Raw genomic sequence first — 19,755 nt, forward strand, 5'->3', positions numbered from 1 at the left:
GTGTCTATTACCTGTAGTCCCCCGCCTCTGGAAGAACCGGAAGGCTAAGGGATGAAGGGGCTGCCACAGCCTCAGGGATGGGAACTCCGGAGATCCGGTCCAGGATCATATGCTCCCCTGCGAGCTCTGATCACCAGAATATCTTACTATTCTTGATCGACAGAGTGACATGACCCATGAGTACATCTGTAGTATGCAACACCTAAATTTACTATGTAACATTCTCCTCTGCTACTCATGTTCAGTACTTAGCGGGCACCGGGCAGCATAGTAGGCTGAGATTTCTGTCCCCGCCAGCTTGCAGACTGCCTATAATAGCAGCAGTTGCAATGGCTAACATTTTGAGTGTTATATAGTGCCAGGCATTACCTTCCAATAAGAGACAAAGATGGCCGGGCAGTGGTGGCGCACGCCTTTGATCTCAGCACTTGGGAGGCAGGCAGATCTCTGTGAGTTTGAGGCCAGCCTGATCTACAGAGTTAGTTTTGGGATAACTAGGGCTGTTACACAGAGAAACCCTCTCTCAGAAAGAAAGAGAAAGACAGAGACAGAGACAGAGTGGGGGAGCAAGCATGGGTGAGATACTGTCACCATTTCAAAGATGTGGCGGCTGAGGCACAGAGAGGTTACAACAGAGCCCATGATGGTTAGAAAATGGTGACACCAGGATTTCAGGGTAGATGAGCCTAAATTCTGAATTCCCAGGCCATAAAGAGTTACCAGAGAAGGGAGCTGGCATCTCAGAGACTGCTCACAATAGCCTGTGGGTCTTGGCACTTTCCTGTTTCATGTTGAGTTATTGGGGCCAGAATTAGGAGGAGTTCATGAAGTCACGCAGTAGGCAGATGATAAATCAGGATTCCATCCCAAGGGCATGACAACAAAGCCTCTTCCTTTCAAGAAAAGTGGAGATGGTGTAAAGTGGAAGGGAGTCATATCAGACAGGGTTCTCTGGAGGAACGGATCCAAGAGACTACATACGCATTTGGATGTGTATACGTGTATTTATGTGAGATCCATGAGACGGAGACTATGTACACAGGAGGGACCCAGTAGTCCAGCAAGGCCATCTGCACACTGCAGAGGCTGAGAACCTGGCGACTGCTTAGTCTACCAAGCTGGATGCCTCAACAGTCCCAGCCAGGCTCTGAAAACATGGATGCTCTCCCAGAGAGTCACTATGTTTGAGTCCATGTTGGAAGGCTGGAGAGGATGGAGTCTGACCTCATTCGGAAAGTAGTAAAGGGGCACACGCTGCCTTCTCCTCAGACCTCCTCAGAAAGTGCTGCCCGCTGTGACTGTGGTCCCCTCTTTCCTTCAGTTGCTCTTCTCTGTAAGTTCCCTTGCCACATGCTCGGGGGTGAGTCTCCTACGTTACTCATCAAGTCACATCAAGTTGACAATCAACCATATGAACAACCTGACAGAAATGACACGTTTAATGGACACATCAGCAGAGTTTGAAGGAGCAGCTGGGAGCAACTAATCCCAGGCCAAGGAAGGAACACTTCCTACAAGGGATAGCATCTGAGGAGAGGGGAGAAAACCCTGAAGGAAGGGCGGGAAAGTTGGTACTGTCACACTAGGGAAGAATAACTGGGACCGAGGCAGCCTGAGGCTGACATTGCCCCTCTTGAAGGCTGGCACTTTGAAAGCCCCTTGTCTTTTTCCCTCTTCCCTTTATTCCATATCCAGATAGCCTCGAAGAGACAGCAGATTTCAGACACCCTGATTTCCTTGCCCAGAGCATGGGGGTGGGGCATACTGGGGGCATGGACACTCCCACAGAGACCCAAACAAATTCTTCAGCCACACCCCCACTGCACTGGCGTCTCCTCTTCGTGAGTTCACGATTCATTTGTTTCCTACCTGCTTGTCCCCATCCTGGGGAAAAAAAAAAAAAAAAACTGGACGAGAGTAAGGGGGGAATAAAATAATAGGGACTTTTGAGTCTAGAGCAGCCATTAAATACTCTGCCCATCCGGCTGTATGAAATGGAGGAGAGACCCGTGGGGGCAGAGGGCATTGCTAAAACTGCCTTGGTGTGGCAGCGGGAGACAGGAGAAACAGACCTGGAAAGGGTTTTCCGGATTGTACTGAGGAGATGGAAAACAATGGGTCCCCACACGGAAGCGATGCTCACAGAGCTCTACGGATCCGGATCTGGCAGGCAGTGGCGGAAACGCTCTCCTCGCTCCTTTACAAGAAGGACCGAATTAATTCAGGGACTGTGCGGCCTTGTACTCCCTTTTCGATTACAGACAGACCTAGTTTTTGCAGAACTCATTAACTAGCACGTCTATAGGGACCTGGGCTTCCAAGCCTTACTGGACAGGTCTCAAGAGCGGGCTTCTGAGGAATCCAGATGCCTGGCATTGGGCAAGGCCTGGGAGGAAATCCGGGGCCTCAGGTGCAGCTCTAGCTGGTCATGTGCATCCAAAGAAGGTCAATCAATGTGTAGAGGAGGCGGGAAGAGCTAACAGGCTTCCTCTCCTCCCCGTCGCACGCCAGGCCATGCCCACTCAGTGTCTCACGCCAGGTGACATCAGCCGAGAATTTCCCATCAGTGGCAGCTTTTCCCCTCACACCTCTGTCTTAAGGCCCACGATACTCACAGTGCGCAGTGGGAGTGGCCATCCACTTCGCAGCTCCTGCTGAGTTATCAGTTGCCAAGGGTCACCTCTCTGAGGTTTTGTTGTCCCAGCCTCCGTGTGTGATGTGATCAACCAAGAAATAAATGCAAAGGAGCAACTTTGGGGAAAGAAAAGGTAAAATAATGCAATATTTTACATAAAACTTCCCAAAAGCTTCAAGCTAAGACGGGAGTGGAGATAGCCCAATCAAGCGACCACATTCTAGGAAAGACTTGAGACAGGGGCCAGTTCCTTGCAGGGGCTGCATAGCACAACAGCCAACTCAGCTTCCGGAACTTGTCTGCTGGGTGCATTTCCCAGCTCTGGACTTAACAGCTGCCTAGTCTGCGAAAATGGGGGTGCTGTAATTTCTCGATCAAGGTATTGTTTTTAAAGTACTTAGCACCAAATGGTGAGTCATTCGCTACCCCCAGGTTCTTCGGGCGTATTTACAGGCTGATGGCCAACCACAAACTCTGCCTCTGCTACCATAGAAACCAAGCTGCACTAGGTCAGTGGGGACCCCTGGTGGCAAGCACTGGAGCTGTTAGACCACAGTTTCTTCATTGTCTTTAATCCCACCCAAGAATAATGAAAACACTAAGCCCCTCTTCTCCCCACCTTTCTCTGTTCATAGCTCAATCCGTTGCCTCAGAGACCCTCTTATGCATAAGCAACCCCTTCTCTAACTTTGGCCCAGTTACCTTTAATTAAACACTTCCTTCCAAATTCATTGTTTACCTCTGAGCCCTAAATCTGTTCCTCTTCTGGCTGATATGCCTAACAACGCTGTGCGCACTGCCCAACACAGCCACCAAGAGCTGCAGTGACTGGTACTTTTAAATTTAAGTTCCACACACTTAAATGTGCTCGTTAGAATTAAACAAAGTCGGAATCTCAGTTTCTATGCTATACGATCCATACGGCAAGTGGCCTGTAGTCACGTGGGTTGGGGTGACTGAACTAGATTGTGCACGAAGGACCATTTCTCTCACCGCAAGCCCTTCCCTTGGGCAGCACTGCTCCACATCTCCCTAGATGATCCCTTTAAAGGTATTCGGGGAGAGGGGGCTGTGATGGTCCGGTGGTTAAAGAGCTTGGCGCATGAATGTGAGGACCAGAATTTGGCGCCCCAAAGCCCACATAAAATGACAAGCGGGCTTGCTCATCCACCTGTAATCCCAGCCTAGCAAGGCAGAGATGGAAAACACAGAGCAGGATGGAGAAAGAGGCTAGCCACAGTGTCGAGCCTTGGGCTTCATTGAGAGGCCCTGTGTGGAGTAAGGTGTAAGAGGGGTCCACGAAGAATCCTGATATCAACCTCAGGCCTCCAGATGTGCATGCATCCACACGTGTGTGTGCACACATCCATGTTAACACACTAACACACACATACACATGACAATGGGAGGAAGAGGTGATGTACGGAAACCCTCTGGAGTTTAAGGAAACTGTCTGAGTAGCATCCCTATCTGATTCAAGTTGTTTTTTCCTTAGCTGTCAGCATTCGAGATGAACAGCTCGGCTGGTTTCTCAGAGACCCTCTTACTCTAAACACCATCTTCTCTAACCTTGGTCCAATTGCCTTTAATTCGACTCTTCCTCAGGGGGCTCTGTGGATGTGGACTTGTGTTTCCCTATCCAGCTCGTAGCTACACTGCAATGTTGTGCTGGACGTGATCTGGAACACAGGCTTTTTACACCCAGCCTCCAGGAAAAGGAATGGCCACATAGGTTTCCAGGTGTTCCCATTTAGGAATGGCTACGTAGGCTGCTAGGAGTTCCCTTTCAGCTCTAAGAAAAGATTCCCTTTGAGAATTGTCTTAACGGAGGTTTTTATTAAACGACCATCGGGAACCACAAAAGATTTATTACTCCATAGCTTCGTGGGCTGACCTGGGAACTAAATGGCTGCTTACTATTGATCTCACAGGACCACCGGCTCTGAGGTCTAAACACTGACTATGCCTCAGCTGGAGCAATCAGGGCTTAGAGTCTGTACCTTAACCACAGGCACGTGGGGACACCTGTGAGCACTCGCTGGCAAGATGGAAGGAGGGAATAAAGCCACCCATCATTCCCACTTCCAGCACAGACATAAAATGCTCTTTTAAAGTTGCCTTGATTGGTTCTAGAGGGAAGGAGCAAGGTGAGCCTTGGTAGTCAGTCCCCTGCTCCTGTCCTAGTGTGACTATCCAGCCTTGGTAGTCAGTCCCCTGCTCCTGTCCTAGTGTGACTATCCAGCCTTGGTAGTCAGTCCCCTGCTCCTGTCCTGGTGTGACTATCCAGCATTGGTAGACAGTCTCCTGTCCTAGTGTGACTGACTATCCAGCATCCTGACAATATCAGGAACAGGCACAGGCATGGGCATGGGTTTCCCCTGAGGGAGCTGAAGTCCTAAAAGACAAATTTAGGGGAGGCCACACTCCATATGACAGCTCAGAGGATGGATGCTATTCCTATTGGAGATGCTTGCTGCATCCTTCCTTCCTGCCATTTCTTAGAAGAAAGCTTAGAATGTGGCCGCCTTCCCCTGCTCTCAGTTGATTGGGCCGAAGACCTGTCTCTCATAGGCTGGCCCGTCTCTCATAGGCTGGCCCGTCTCTCATAGGCTTGCCTGGCTCTCATAGGCTGGCTCGTCTCTCATAGGCTGGCCCGTCTCTCATAGGCTGGCCCAGACACAGCTTCTCCCCAAGAACAGAGAATGGATGGGAGCAGGAGGCCTTAAAAACTCCAGGTGAAAGTGCCCTACAGTGGAGGCCCTAGTGGACCACACAAGAGCAGATGAGCAAGCAGGAAAATCAATGAGACAGCAAACGATGCAAGAAACCTCAAGAGCAGCAAATGCAAGCCCAACCTCTGAAATACTGAAGGTGGCAGAGGCCTTTCCTGGCCTGTGAGGCCTACCTGTGCCTTTTGAAGAGAAATGTCCTGAGCTTTTGTGACCCTTTCCCTTTTCAGTGCCTAACGATGTTGGGGATGAACCTCAGGACCTTGCTCGGGCTAGGCCAAGAGTGTCACCACCGAGCTATATCCCCAACCCACTGCCCCCTTTCAACCCGAACTTCCGGAGGGGCACTATGTCTTGCCTCACAATGATTCCCAACCAGGCTCTCTGCCTTAGCAGAGCTGTGAGAGACTGATGTTGTGTGCTTATCTTTGTCTCTCTGCTCTTGGGAACAATTCCTGTAAATACTGCACAAGGCCCTAAGGACCCCAAAGGAGAGAGCCAGATACACAGACAGGGCCCGGCATTTGTTGCACCAGCTTTTCCTGGTACCTCTGGGCAAAGGACAGAGGTGTGGGTCTGAGAATCATGCAAGACAGAGAGGTAATGTGAAGCCCCGGCTAACTCTAGGTAATGGGTCACTATAGAGAGTGCCTGAGCCAGCGTTCGGAGACATTTTTCTGATTTGGCTGATACCACTGAACTGATGGGGCCGTGTCCCCTCCATGTTTAGGGATGTAATGTGGGGAGTTCAAATGTGATCTGTGTAGTTTCTCACAGTATTGTGCCTCCAAGGGACAGTTCAAGACGACCGCCAAGATCTGGGAGCCTCTTCTGGCCCCTTGTCGATGCTGTTCTAATGAAAGCAGTGCGCTGTGGAATATTATTTTAACCGGGCAAAGATGTGTTACATTTGCTGGGGCTGTGGAATATGACTTTAATTATATAAAAGTGTGTTGCATTTGTTTCACCTTGCCAAGATTGGTCTAATAAAAAACTGAGCCGGGCAGTGGTGGCGCACTCCTTTAATCCCAGCACTCGGGAGGCAGAGGCAGGTGGATCTCTGTGAGTTCGAGACCAGCCTGGTCTACAAGAGCTAGTTCCAGGACAGGCTCCAAAGCCACAGAGAAACCCTGTCTCAAAAAAAAAAAAAAAAAAAACAAAACTGAACAGCCAATAGCTAGGCAGAGAGGGCTAGGCGGGGCTGGTAGGCAGGGATAATAAACAGGAGGAGAAATCTGGAGAACAAGAGAAGAAGAGAGGAGAGAACAGGGAGAAAGAGGGGACACCTGGGGCCAGTCAGGCAGCCACCAGCCAGCAGCGCAGGACAACAGAAGGAAAGGCAAAATATAGATGAAGAGAAACAGATTAAGTTAAGTTAAAGGGGAAAAAACGCTAGCCAGAAATAAGCATAAGCTAAGGTTGAGATATAATAAGTCTTCTTGTTATGATTTGGGAGTTGGTTGGTGGCCCAAAGAAAAAGAAAGCCTGAGCCAGGCAATGGTGGGTCACACCTTTAATCCCAGCACTTGGGAGGCAGAGGCAGGCAGATCTCTGTGAGTTCAAGGCCAGCCTGGTCTACAGAGCGAGTGCCAGGACAGGCTCCAAAGCTATAGACCCCACCCCACCCCCAAAAAATAAATTCTGGTACAATACTATATACAGTAATCCTCACCAACAATCACTATGTCAAACTCTTGTGACAAGCGCCAGACCAACTTCCGGCACCTGTGCCACAGTTGGCATGCAAACTAAATCCCTAGAGTGGCTTTTCTTCATTTAAATATTTGTTTTATTTGTATATGCGTATGCCTGGGTGTATGTGCGTCCACAGAGGCCAGAAGGGGGAATGGGATCCCTTGTAACTGGAGTTACAGATGGTTGTGAGCTGCCACGTGGGTGCTGAGATTCGAACTTGGTACTCTGTAAAAGCAGCCGGTGCTCTTAGCCAATTTTGTGCTCTTAGACAATTTTGATTGTCTCCCTGAGATCCAGGGTGGTAAATAGGGTGATGGTTTGAATACATAAAGCCCCTCAAAGGATTGAAATGCTTGGTCCCTAGATGCTGGCGCCACTTAGAGAGGTTCTGGAAACTTCAGATGTGGGGCGAGACCAGGAGAAATACATCATTAGAAACTGAGCATTGGAAGTATGTTATCCTGGCTGCTTCCTGTCTCCTTACTGTTTCCCGGTGGCAGCAAGGGACCGGCTTTCCTCCATCACACACTCCACCACCACCATGTAGAGTAAAGGGTTCTACCGTGCCATCCCCACCCTGAGGAACTGATCCCTCTACAACCAGGAGCCAAAATAAGCCCTTGCTCTTTTAACTTGTTTCTTTGGGTGGCGATAAAAAGCTGACGACAACATGTTTCACCCCAGTCTCCAGTGGAAGCTGCTTGGCGGCTGTGCTGAGGAAGATTCTGAGGACCACAGTGGGGACTTAGATTCTACACAGTGAAAATTGGGACATGGAAGAAGGTGGCCACAGGTAAAAACCACATGGTCCACCCACAGGAACATCCCTGTGCAGAACCCTGATCCAACAGAGACCAGGAGCCTGCGTTTGGTGTGGAGGTCAATGAGCAAAGCCGGAAGGCTTGGAATAGCAGAATTTAGATGTGAGAGCACACTTGAAGGGCAGCAACTGTCCCAAGACTCCTGTCAACGGTGATGGCAGGGAACTCTGAGGAGAGCCAGCTGCAGAACAAGCCTGCAAGGTCACTGTGACCCCTCCTGCCAATGGCTCCCTCAACCTATCCAGTGGGGGGGAGATCCTGTACCTGCTTCATCAAGAAACTCAGTGTTGATTAAAACTGTGATTCCCAGCCCAGCAGCAGTGTCAATGTGATGGTCCCCAAAGCCCTTCACGTGTCTGTTTATCTACCTCAGAGATTCCCTAGGTCCCCAGACCAAAGGAAGCCCAGGGCTCTGCAATGCAGCCCAGGTCCCAGAGGGGCTCCACAGGGGGGCATGCACCTTGTTTCTGACCCCTGCACCATTCCTATCCCAGCACCCCCACCCCTGTACCATTCATCCCTCAGCACCCCACCCCTGCATCATTCCTCTGTCGGCATCCCCACTCTCCCCTCGCCTACAGGAGAACACTGGCTTCGGTATGCAGCCTTTGAATGGAATAAAAACTGACAGGGTACAGCCATGTTTAGGTCCGAGCTACCGAGCAGTCACGCAATTATCTTTGTCAGAATTCATTTTGTCTCTACCCCTCTACCCCTTAGGTTGTTGCGACTAAGATCTTTGAGAAGTTTGAAGAAACTGAGGATGAGATGAAGGGGAGACTAGGAATATCTCTAGAAGAAGATGGTTTCAGAATGGGATCAACAAGGTCCTGGGCAAGGGGTGAGCATGAGGGACTCAGGAGAGAGGAACCCAGAACCCCAACAGGAAGAGAGGCAAGTCATCTGATGCTTGCCCCAATTTTAACCCCCTCTCAAGCACCCCAATTCAGGGACAGGGTCCTATCAAAGCTCAGACCCCTACCTATATAGAGAGCACTTGGGCATGGGAGACTCAGAATCTGGCCTAAAATACTCTCTGAGGTGCCCCTTTGCTTTAAAGAGCCCAGCCCAAACCTAGAACAACCCAGGGAAGGACAAACACAGACAGGTTTTCTCACCACTCCCCAACATCATCACACAAGGATGCTCTTCCAGACTCCCAGACTCACTGAGTTTCAGGGACCTCAGAGGTCATCCAGCCCAGGTGTCCAAACTCCGGGCTGGGAAATCAATTTACTGAACTGAAAGTGATTTTAAAATGAGATAAGAGAAGGGATAAATGTCAGAATATATTGTTTGCAGTGAAAGAAATTGCTTTGTGAAACTTTTGTTTCAGAAGCGTGTGTGTGTGTGTGTGTGTGTGTGTGTGTGTGTGTGTGATTGCAAATCTGTCTCTGTGGGTCACAGAAGCAAACGTTTGAAAGCCACTGATTTAGCCCACACCCCACTGGTGTGGACTGCTTTTGTGACATTTTCAGTAAATCATATGGCATTTCTTGCTCACCATCCACTCCTCCACGAGAGTCCAAAGACTCCTCATGTGGCCAAGGCCCCTTTCAATGCCCACTGCTCTGTGTCCAGGAAGTACTTCCTCCCATGGAGCTCATATGTGACGCTTGTCCCCTCCCCCCTGGTTTTCTCTTGTTCTCTGACCATCCCTCTAAATAAACCCACTCCGCTTCCCACACCAGCCTTAGGGGAATAGAGGACAGTGTGACTGGCCTCTTGGCCATGCTCTTTGGGGATTCTATAGCTCATCTTTTTCTCTTGCCTGCCCAGTACCCCTTATGAAAGCAAGGCTTTGGCCTTCGTGCTGGGTCACCATCTCTGCCTAGCTCACGGTCTGTGTGATTTAAAGAGACTGGCCCCATTCCTGGCTCCAGAATCGGCCAGCATTGAGCATCCCAGGGACTGGATCCAGAGGGGGAACCTGATTTAGACTAATCCAACCAGAAACAACCAGGAACTTTCACACAAAATTCACAGAAAAGGCATTAAGAAACTAAGATGGTGGACAGGAGACCCCAAACTACTACAATGTCCACCTTTATCAGTCCAGAGGCTGGGTAAGGAGTGGCACCCTGAGGACACTCCTCCACCAGGCCCCAATGACCTACCACAGCCAGGAAAGGCCCATGCTACCCTCCAGGACAAAAACTGACATTTCAGAATTGAGATAACACTGTCAACACCAAAGTCCCATAAGTCTTTTCTTCTCCATGACCTTTCTATGACCTTTCTAAGCCTTTCCATGACCAAGAATCATGCCAGCACCAATCACTTCATATCCGTGAGATGAGATATGGACTCAGACAAAATGCAGAAACAAAAGCTTGAAGCCCTTACATCCCAGAAAGGCCTGCGCAGGGGTCTACCCAAGGCCCCCACATCGCAGCTCACCTACTTACATTCATTATTCTTCTGGACCAGCTCTGGAGGTGAATAGGCAACATTTCTCCTCTATGGTGATGTGGGATTCCCCTCTGTATGTTGTGAATATCATTGGTGAATAAAGGAACTGCTTTGGGCCTATAGCAGAGCTATAAGGGAACAGAGCTAGGTGGAGAAAACTAAACTGAATGCTGGGAGAAAGAAGGATGGAGTCAGAGAGAAACCATGGAGCGTCCACTGGAGACAGACACACTGAAACTTTGCTGGTAGGCCACAACTTCATGGTGATATACATATTAATGGAGATGGGTTAATTTATTAAGATATAAGAGTTAGCAAATAAAAAGCTATAGCTAATGGGCCAAGCAGTGTTTTAAATAATATAGTTTCTGTGTGATCATTTCAGGGCTAAACGCTGGAACAACCAAGCGGCCTTCACACTACACTCTCCCTAGAGTGATCTTTTAAAAATAGAAATTGGGCCATTCCTTCCCCTGTATAAAGAACTTTCAAGACTTCCTCTGCCCCGTAGAGCAAAAGCCACATTGCTTACTGCATTCCGTGGGGCTCTGGATGTCTGCTTTTCCCACAGATCCTACATGATTTGTCTGTTCTCACCCACTCTGGCTTCTCATTCCCAGCTCATGCCAGTGTTAGCCACTTCCTCCCCTCTGGCCCTGGCACCAAACCTCAACTTTAACATGACCTCAGAGACCCCTCCTCCAGACACTCACTGAAATGAAGGACATCCCACCCAGTTTCTCTTCCTAGACCCACCGACCTTTCTCTTTGCAGCACCTGCTTCACAAATTTGCATCTTTACACAAATTTATGTAAAGCCATTTTTTCCCTCCCTGGTTCAAGCTGCACTGAAAAAGCCTAGGACAATACATGAGTGCCCCTCCTTCATAGTTATTTGTGAGATAGATGAATTAATTTACTAAGTCAAAGCTTACTGGGCCTTCCAAGTGGTAACAAGGATCAAGTGAGTTAACACTACCCAAACAGGAATGATTTTCCTCATCTGATGTTTCTGCCCACAGAAAACTGGCAGACAACAGCATGAGCCAACCACTGCCTGCTTTGGGATGTTTCCAGGGCAATCTGAACAATAGCAACCATGGGAAAGGCCGGGGATTCACCACGGTTTGCACAACAAGGGCCATTTACAGTCTAATCATTTGAATTAATCTCATGACTTGAATCAGATCTATTTTTGTCAAGCAAGCAAATAAATATATATCGATATTTAAGAGGCTCGTGCATGTGGCGTTGGCTAAAATACGACTGCATTTCCCACAGTCATTGTCTCTGCAAGCGCATTCCCAGCTGTGCTGGCTCGTTTAGCTAATCTGCAGTGAGTACAGTATTGATCCAAGCAGTAAGAGAGGAGACATTAGCCTGGTCACATGCATGGCGGCGTGGTCACTTCACAGACTGACTGGCTGAGGGGACAGTCTGGAAGTCATCCTTCTGCTGCCCTCGCTACCCCTGGATATCACACACACACACACACACACACACACACACACACACGGTAGCATCTGAGTTCACAGGACAGGGACAGCATGATGGCCACATCCCAGGGAGATATTCTCACCCCCACAAAAGGCTCTCCCCATTCATTCCTTCACTCTTTCATTGCTGGTAAGACTTCACACACTTAATGTCTAATTCTTGCTAGGATGAGCTGAATGGACATTCTCTCATGCCGCTTATGGAGATATAAGTGAGCACAACCAATTGGAAAGTCAACTTAGCTGTTCCTATTCTCTGACCCCAAAAGAAGTAGGCTTCTCTGAGTCTACTCTCGAGTAAAATAGTCACAGACGTGCTTACGGTCATTATCAATATTCCAAAATAGAGGATGGCTTCATGGAATAGACTAGGGTATGTCTTCACAAGCAATACTCTTTGGCCGTGGAAAGCATCTGTGAATAATCAGGTGGGGAGGAGGGTATAGAGGGGAGGGAGAGAAATAGCTTTCAAGCACTATAGACGATTTATACATCATCATTCAGAAGTGTTCCAACTTATAATTTTACATGGGAAAATTGCTGCATTGATTAAAGAGAGGGTGTACCACGGGGAACGAGAAAATGTTCTCAATTTTGTCTACATTTGAAATAAGAAGAGCTAAAGGTTATGTTTTGCAAATGCATATACCAAAATATTAACAGCCCATGCAGGGCTTTCAGGTTTCTTCTTCCTGAGAGATTGTCTAAATTTTTCAAGCGTATTCTTGTAGACTCAAAAAGAGAAAAAAAGATTCATCTTTGTTTGCAGATACACACATCTGGCCAGTGAGCACCTGCTAGCCATGAGGTCTGTGAAGCCATGGTGAAGGCAAGAAGAGATACAAAAAAAAGGATACCTTGTGAAAGGCTGGGAGCTGGAGCCTGTGTTTAGTGGTGCACACCTGTAACCCCAGCACCCTGGAGGAGAATCAGGCAGGAGAATCAGGAGTTCAGGGTCAGTTTTTGATGTCTTAGTTACTATTCTATTGTTGTGAAGAGGCAAGTCTTATGGGAAAAAAAAAACATTTAATTGAGGATTTGCTTATAGTTTTAAAGGATTAGTCCATGAACATCAGGCATGGCACTGGAGCAGGAACTGAGAGATTTATATCCTGATCCACAGGTAGTGGGAAGAAATAGATGATAGATAGATAGATAGATAGATAGATAGATAGATAGATAGACAGACTAGACCTGGTGTGGGTTTTTGAAACCTCAAAGTCCATCCACAGTGACAAACATCCTTCTACAAGGCCACACCTCTTAATCCTTCCTGGACAGTTCCACTAACTGGAGACTGAGCGTTCAAACACAAGCGCCTGTGAGGGCCGTTCTCATTCACACCACCTTACTCGGCTACATAGTGAGTTTGAGAACTGTTGCCACATAGAATCCTGTCCCAAAATAATGAGAGTAACCAGAACAAATGATTTTTTTCCGAAGGCTTGGAGATTTGAAAATACATCACCTGGAGAACATGGTGAGTTCTTTTGCTTGGCCAGTTGGAATCCACAGAAAATTTAGTGGAGGGTAGGACCAGATGGGTTAGAAACACACCTAAATCAGACACTTGGGAGATGTTAGGTCACATGATGGGAGTTAGAGAAGTGGCATGTTAGGATGTTTTCTCAAGATAGTGCCTGCAGGGAAGTGTAGAGAGGGCTTGGATGAGCCACACTACAGCCATGGCACAAATAGAGAGGCTGAAATGTGCCCGGGGAAGAGATCCGTGGACAGAGCCAGTGGACTGTTCCCTGCCCATCTCCCTCCAGATGAGAGATCCATGGACAGAGCCAGTGGACTGTTCCCTGCCCATCTCCCTCCAGGCGAGAGATCCGTGGACAGAGCCAATGGACTATGTATTCCCTGCCCATCTCCCTCCAGGTGAGAAATCCGTGGACAGAGCCAGTGGACTGTTCCCTGCCCATCTCCCTCCAGATGAGAGATCCGTGGACAGAGCCAAAGGACTATGCATTCCCTGCCCATCTCCCTCCAGGTGAGAGATCCGTGGACAGAGCCAATGGACTATGTATTCCCTGCCCATCTCCCTCCAGGTGAGAGATCCGTGGACAGAGCCAATGGACTATGTATTCCCTGCCCATCTCCCTCCAGGTGAGAGATCCATGGACAGAGCCAATGGACTGTTCCCTGCCCATCTCCCTCCAGGTGAGAGATCCGTGGACAGAGCCAATGGACTATGTATTCCCTGCCCATCTCCCTCCAGGTGAGAGATCTGTGGACAGAGCCAATGGACTATGTATTCCCTGCCCATCTCCCTCCAGGCGAGAGATCCGTGGACAGAGCCAATGGACTATGTATTCCCTGCCCATCTCCCTCCAGGTGAGAGATCTGTGGACAGAGCCAATGGACTATGTATTCCCTGCCCATCTCCCTCCAGGCGAGAGATCCGTGGACAGAGCCAATGGACTATGTATTCCCTGCCCATCTCCCTCCAGGTGAGAGATCCGTGGACAGAGCCAATGGACTATGTATTCCCTGCCCATCTCCCTCCAGGTGAGAGATCCGTGGACAGAGCCAGTGGACTATGCATTCCCTGCCCATCTCCCTCCAGGTGAGAGATCCGTGGACAGAGCCAGTGGACTATGCATTCCCTGCCCATCTCCCTCCAGGTGAGAGATCCGTGGACAGAGCCAGTGGACTATGCATTCCCTGCCCATCTCCCTCCAGGTGAGAGATCCGTGGACAGAGCCAGTGGACTATGCATTCCCTGCCCATCTCCCTCCAGGTGAGAGATCCATGGACAGAGCCAGTGGACTATGCATTCCCTGCCCATCTCCCTCCAGGTGAGAGATCCGTGGACAGAGCCAGTGGACTATGCATTCCCTGCCCATCTCCCTCCAGGTGAGAGATCCGTGGACAGAGCCAGTGGACTATGCATTCCCTGCCCATCTCCCTCCAGGCGAGAGATCCGTGGACAGAGCCAGTGGACTATGTATTCCCTGCCCATCTCCCTCCAGGTGAGAGATCCGTGGACAGAGCCAATGGACTATGTATTCCCTGCCCATCTCCCTCCAGGTGAGAGATCCGTGGACAGAGCCAGTGGACTATGCATTCCCTGCCCATCTCCCTCCAGGCGAGAGATCCGTGGACAGAGCCAGTGGACTATGTATTCCCTGCCCATCTCCCTCCAGGTGAGAGATCCGTGGACAGAGCCAGTGGACTATGCATTCCCTGCCCATCTCCCTCCAGGCGAGAGATCCGTGGACAGAGCCAGTGGACTATGCATTCCCTGCCCATCTCCCTCCAGGCGAGAGATCCGTGGACAGAGCCAGTGGACTATGCATTCCCTGCCCATCTCCCTCCAGGCGAGAGATCCGTGGACAGAGCCAGTGGACTATGCATTCCCTGCCCATCTCCCTCCAGGCGAGAGATCCGTGGACAGAGCCAGTGGACTATGCATTCCCTGCCCATCTCCCTCCAGGTGAGAGATCCGTGGACAGAGCCAGTGGACTATGCATTCCCTGCCCATCTCCCTCCAGGTGAGAGATCCGTGGACAGAGCCAGTGGACTATGCATTCCCTGCCCATCTCCCTCCAGGCGAGAGATCCGTGGACAGAGCCAGTGGACTATGCATTCCCTGCCCATCTCCCTCCAGGCGAGAGATCCGTGGACAGAGCCAGTGGACTATGCATTCCCTGCCCATCTCCCTCCAGGCGAGAGATCCGTGGACAGAGCCAGTGGACTATGCATTCCCTGCCCATCTCCCTCCAGGCGAGAGATCCGTGGACAGAGCCAGTGGACTATGCATTCCCTGCCCATCTCCCTCCAGGCGAGAGATCCGTGGACAGAGCCAGTGGACTATGCATTCCCTGCCCATCTCCCTCCAGGCGAGAGATCCGTGGACAGAGCCAGTGGACTATGCATTCCCTGCCCATCTCCCTCCAGGCGAGAGATCCGTGGACAGAGCCAGTGGACTATGCATTCCCTGCCCATCTCCCTCCAGGTGAGAGATCCGTGGACAGAGCCAGTGGACTATGCATTCCCTGCCCATCTCCCTCCAGGTGAGAGATCCGTGGACAGAGCCAGTGGACTATGCATTCCCTGCCCATCTCCCTCCAGGTGAGAGATCCGTGGACAGAGCCAGTGGACTATGCATTCCCTGCCCATCTCCCTCCAGGTGAGAGATCCGTGGACAGAGCCAGTGGACTATGCATTCCCTGCCCATCTCCCTCCAGGTGAGAGATCCGTGGACAGAGCCAGTGGACTATGCATTCCCTGCCCATCTCCCTCCAGGTGAGAGATCCGTGGACAGAGCCAGTGGACTATGCATTCCCTGCCCATCTCCCTCCAGGTGAGAGATCCGTGGACAGAGCCAGTGGACTATGCATTCCCTGCCCATCTCCCTCCAGGTGAGAGATCCGTGGACAGAGCCAGTGGACTATGCATTCCCTGCCCATCTCCCTCCAGGTGAGAGATCCGTGGACAGAGCCAGTGGACTATGCATTCCCTGCCCATCTCCCTCCAGATGAGAGATCCATGGACAGAGCCAATGGACTGTTCCCTGCCCATCTCCCTCCAGGTGAGAGATCCGTGGACAGAGCCAGTGGACTATGCATTCCCTGCCCATCTCCCTCCAGGTGAGAGATCCGTGGACAGAGCCAGTGGACTATGCATTCCCTGCCCATCTCCCTCCAGGTGAGAGATCCGTGGACAGAGCCAGTGGACTATGCATTCCCTGCCCATCTCCCTCCAGGTGAGAGATCCGTGGACAGAGCCAGTGGACTATGCATTCCCTGCCCATCTCCCTCCAGGTGAGAGATCCGTGGACAGAGCCAGTGGACTATGCATTCCCTGCCCATCTCCCTCCAGGTGAGAGATCCGTGGACAGAGCCAGTGGACTATGCATTCCCTGCCCATCTCCCTCCAGGTGAGAGATCCGTGGACAGAGCCAGTGGACTATGCATTCCCTGCCCATCTCCCTCCAGATGAGAGATCCATGGACAGAGCCAATGGACTGTTCCCTGCCCATCTCCCTCCAGGTGAGAGATCCGTGGACAGAGCCAGTGGACTATGCATTCCCTGCCCATCTCCCTCCAGGTGAGAGATCCGTGGACAGAGCCAGTGGACTATGCATTCCCTGCCCATCTCCCTCCAGGTGAGAGATCCGTGGACAGAGCCAGTGGACTATGCATTCCCTGCCCATCTCCCTCCAGGTGAGAGATCCGTGGACAGAGCCAGTGGACTATGCATTCCCTGCCCATCTCCCTCCAGGTGAGAGATCCGTGGACAGAGCCAGTGGACTATGCATTCCCTGCCCATCTCCCTCCAGGTGAGAGATCCGTGGACAGAGCCAGTGGACTATGCATTCCCTGCCCATCTCCCTCCAGGTGAGAGATCCGTGGACAGAGCCAGTGGACTATGCATTCCCTGCCCATCTCCCTCCAGGTGAGAGATCCGTGGACAGAGCCAGTGGACTATGCATTCCCTGCCCATCTCCCTCCAGGCGAGAGATCCGTGGACAGAGCCAGTGGACTATGCATTCCCTGCCCATCTCCCTCCAGGCGAGAGATCCGTGGACAGAGCCAGTGGACTATGCATTCCCTGCCCATCTCCCTCCAGGTGAGAGATCTGTGGACAGAGCCAGTGGACTATGCATTCCCTGCCCATCTCCCTCCAGGTGAGAGATCCGTGGACAGAGCCAGTGGACTATGCATTCCCTGCCCATCTCCCTCCAGGTGAGAGATCCGTGGACAGAGCCAGTGGACTATGCATTCCCTGCCCATCTCCCTCCAGGTGAGAGATCCGTGGACAGAGCCAGTGGACTATGCATTCCCTGCCCATCTCCCTCCAGGTGAGAGATCCGTGGACAGAGCCAGTGGACTATGCATTCCCTGCCCATCTCCCTCCAGGTGAGAGATCCGTGGACAGAGCCAGTGGACTATGCATTCCCTGCCCATCTCCCTCCAGGCGAGAGATCCGTGGACAGAGCCAGTGGACTATGCATTCCCTGCCCATCTCCCTCCAGGCGAGAGATCCGTGGACAGAGCCAGTGGACTATGCATTCCCTGCCCATCTCCCTCCAGGTGAGAGATCTGTGGACAGAGCCAGTGGACTATGCATTCCCTGCCCATCTCCCTCCAGGTGAGAGATCCGTGGACAGAGCCAGTGGACTATGCATTCCCTGCCCATCTCCCTCCAGGTGAGAGATCCGTGGACAGAGCCAGTGGACTATGCATTCCCTGCCCATCTCCCAAGGCCTGGCAGTGCAGCAAGAGTCACCAAAGACTGTGGATGCAGCCAAGATCATAGAAGGACTAGAAAAATGTCAGTCACAACTTTGCCATTACGTTCCAGAATTAGAAACCAGGGTAAGATCAGTGTGTCAGTGTGTCTGTGCCAGGACAGAGCTTCTGGGCCCCCAGCTGATGGCAAACACCTGGGCATGGCCTCCTCTTTACTGCTTGAAAGTCATTTGTTGCCACTCTGTGAGTCCCTGCTTCCCTCATTCATTAAAATCGTCTCTCACAGATCCTGTCCCCAAATCAAGGTCCAGGCACGCACAGAACACAAAGACTCCCGTTGCGCCCCCGTACTCACCTCACATCCACTGCTGTGAACTGACAGGGCCTTCTTTAAAAACTGAAGGGTTGGGAGTGGAGCTTCCTCTGGTCCTAGGGAACAGGAGAGGTTAGGTGGGAGCCATGGCCCCAGCAAGCCCATCTGCATTCCCAATTCCGGGACCCCAGAAGTGATAAACAGGCTGGCTCATTACAAAGCAAAGATATGCACCATCAGTCCACGCCTTTAGGGCTGAGCTACCATTTAAGGAGAGGCAAACAGAATAAAAGGACCTATTTTCAAGAGACTCATTTAAACCCAGAGAGGAGCCGTAATAATGCCCACAGCAACTCTGTTTAATTCGCCCTGGCTCTCTCAAAATTGCCCTGAGATAATCAAAAGGAAGTGAAGAGGAACCACCCCGACTCCCATTCAGAAAGGATGTCGTAATTAGCATTGGTGCCCGGATTCTGCTGTCAGGCAGGCTTTGGTTGCAATGGGCCCTCCTGCTGTCTTCCCTGGGCAGGAGACACCCGGTCCTTCCTCCCTCACCCTCAGGTTGGGAAGCACAGAAATGACACACCCATGACTGCATTTCTAAAATCATCTCTCAAAGAGATAAATGACTTCTTCCCCCCAGCCTGGTCCGACCCGGAGCCTGGGAATAGATAAATCCATTTACTCAGAAGCTGAGACCCATTTTTCTCCCGGTGCCATCCATAATCCCATCTCCTTCAATGTGGGAGATGCTCAGCATGATGAATGAATCTTGGTCACAGACAAGAGGTCAGATCCTCCTGGGAAGGTGCAGGCAGCCAATCACAGGGCCTAGTCTATGTACAGCCTGTCCAGGATTCTTTGAGTGTTAGGAGCCTCTATGCCAATGGTCTCCCAGAAGGAAACCAACTCCAAACCAGAACCGCTTCCTTTTCCCACCCAGCCTCTTTAATTGGGCCAGGGCAGGAGGAATCCGGAATCTTTCCTCGAAGAACAGAAAGAATTTGGTGTTCATATCTGTAATCTCAGCACAAGGGAGGCAGAGGCAGGAGATGGAAAGTTCAAGACCTTGTCCCAGTAAACAGACAAAGCCCTGGGGCCTCTTGCAGCTGGATGGAAAGACTGGCTGGGACCAGAAGGGGACAGTCCCTGAAGCCTGACCCTCAATGGACAGTCCAAGCTCTTGACTCCTCCCAAAGCAGAATGGGCGTACTTGAAGACTCCCCATTGTTGGTGATGATGCTTCACAAGACAAGGCCACCAAAATCATCTTCTTCATCGGTTTGTTGCCTGTATATGTCAAATTGGAACAATCTAGAATAACTGGGGAAGAGAACCTCCATGGGGGTTGTTTAGGACAGACTGGCCTGTGGGCGTGTCTTAATTGAGTTGGGAAATAAGACTATTCCTTGGGCCTCAATTCCAGGCTGTGTGCATGTAGACAAGAGACT

This window comes from Microtus oregoni, unplaced genomic scaffold (assembly GCF_018167655.1).
Source record: "Microtus oregoni isolate MIOR12 unplaced genomic scaffold, Mior012 000017F_ref0000208, whole genome shotgun sequence".
Classification (NCBI taxonomy): Eukaryota; Metazoa; Chordata; class Mammalia; order Rodentia; family Cricetidae; genus Microtus; species Microtus oregoni.